This window comes from Helobdella robusta (assembly GCF_000326865.2).
Source record: "Helobdella robusta unplaced genomic scaffold HELROscaffold_197, whole genome shotgun sequence".
NCBI lineage: Eukaryota > Metazoa > Annelida > Clitellata > Rhynchobdellida > Glossiphoniidae > Helobdella > Helobdella robusta.
In genome coordinates this window covers 6,701-9,200 of record NW_008704066.1, presented here as the reverse complement: position 1 = coordinate 9,200, position 2,500 = coordinate 6,701, and positions in this window count along the sequence as shown.

The following is a 2,500-nucleotide window of genomic DNA, read 5'->3' as shown; positions in this document are numbered from 1 at the left end:
AGTCCGCTGTACCACTTTAAACTCTATTATTATTATTATTATTATAATTATTATTATTATGTTTATTATTATAGTACTGTTATTATTATTACTTTGTGGTTGAGTTGGGATTGAATCATCAAGTCAGATTCTGTTTTAAGATAATAATAATAATAATAATATTAGTAATAATAATAGTAATAATAATTATAATAATAATATTAACAATAACAATAATAATAACAATAATAATAATAACAACAACAATAAAAATAGTGATAATAATAACAAAATTATTGCTGCTACTTCTTCTTCTTCTAATTTTATGGCTTGTAATGACATTCTAGTACCATTTAAATTATACTAATAAAAATATTTACGGTGATAATCATAATAATAATTGTGACGATAATAATTATCAAATAATAATAATAATATCATTATTATTATTGATAATAATAATAATATTACTATTGATAATAATAATAATTAAAATAACGACAAAGATATATAAATTATAATAATAATTAAACTGGACGATGATGAAACATATGCTAATGAGAGTGAAGAAGAAGAAGAAGAAGAGAATAAATTATGATAATGATGATGACGATGATGATGATGATAATGATGGTGGTGGTGGTGGTGATGATGATGATGACGACGACGAAAATTGTTGTTTATCGACAGAAACTTGGGTAGTAATATTTTATTTGTTCATAAATATTCGTTCGTTTGTTCGTTCGTTCGTTTGTTCATTCGTTCGTTCATTCATTCATTTATTCGTTCGTTCGTTCGTTCGTTTATTCATTCATTCATTCATTCATTCATTCATTCATTCGTTCGTTCGTTCGTTCGTTCATTCATTCATTCATTCATCCGCTCATCCATCATTGATTATATACTGCTGAGTTTACTTTTTTAAAATAATTCCGGGAATTAGTAAATTATTATTATTATTATTCAAGATAATTATTTTTTGAAGGTCAATGTAAAAAGAGATTCTGACGTCATCAACAGCAACTCCATCATCGTCATCAACACCACCACCACCACCGCCATCGTCATCATCGTCGTCGTCTTCGTCACCATCACGAAGGTAAATCCTCCATGGAGTACTCGCCGTACCTGAGTCAAATCGGTTTCGAACCGGCAAGCTGTGCCATGCCGGCAGCTTTGGACCAGACGCCTTACCACTACGGCCACAACAGCAGCAACAATGGTAACAACAGCAACAGTAGCAATAACAATAGTGGTAATAATAGTGTTGGGGTTTATAATGGCATGAGGCAGTTCGGGAACATGAATGGAGGGAATCTGGTGGGGGGTGGTTGTGGGGGGGTTTTGCACCAGAAGATGATGAGGGATGGGCAGGCCGTCTTTTCGCCTGGTTGGTTGGTTGGTTGGTTGTGATTGGGTGAATGTGATTGGTTGGTTGTGATTGGTTGGTTGCGATTGGTTGGTTGTGATTGGTTGTATGTGATTGGTCGGTTGGTTGTAACTGGGTGAATGAGATTGGCTGGTTGGTTGTGATTGGTTGGTTGGTTAGTTGTGATTGGTTGAATTTAATTGGTTGATTAGTTGATTGGATTGGTTGGCTGTGATTGGTTGGTTAAATAGTTGGTTGGTTGGTTTTTATTGGCTGATTGGCTGGTTTGTTGTGGTTGAATGAATGTGATTTGTTTGTTGGTTATTTGGTCAGATGTTTTTGGTCGGTTCGTTTGTATGGCTGGTTTGCAGGCATGCTATTATCTTAATCATCATTACCACCATCTTCGTACTACCACCATCACGACTACCACCACCAGACGCAGCCACAGCTTACGCTTATCGCGACCACGCCCAGCTACACCTCATTGGGAAGCACTTCGAAGCAGGTACCCCAGTAGTAGTAGTAATAGCAGTAGTAATAGTATTAGCAGTAGTAGTAGCAGCAGCAGTAGTAGCCGCAGTAGTAGTAGTAGTAGTAGTAGTAGTAGTAGTAGCCTTCGTACAAGCATCAGCATTATTGCGCTTCTGGTAAATTGAATTAGCGAGGCGAACGCGCGTCGGCGGGCAAATTTTTTATTCATGTGTTTCATACTCTGTCTGTGTGTGTGTGTGTATGTGTGTGTATGTGTGTGAGTGTGTGTTTGCGTGTGTGTGTGTGTGTGTGTGTGTGTGTGTCTGTCAGCCTGTGTAGGACAGTATGTGTTTGTGTGTGTGTATATGAAAGAGAGTATGTTTGTATGTGTGTGTGTGTTTGTGTGAGTGTGTTTGTTTGTAGGTGTGTGCGTGTTTTCGTGTGTGCGCGCACACGCTGAGTTTAGTTAAAATAGATTGCATTCATTTTTAGGATAAAAAAAAATTTTGTTAAAAGTTTAGCGGTTCATTCGATCATTCAATTCATTCATTCTCATCTCGACCAGCCAAATTTTCATTTCATTCATTTGTTCATTCATCCATCCATTTATTTTCAACTTTCTTTCTATTCAATAATCACCAATTGTTTCTTCCATCAATCCCCTAATTTCTAACAGAT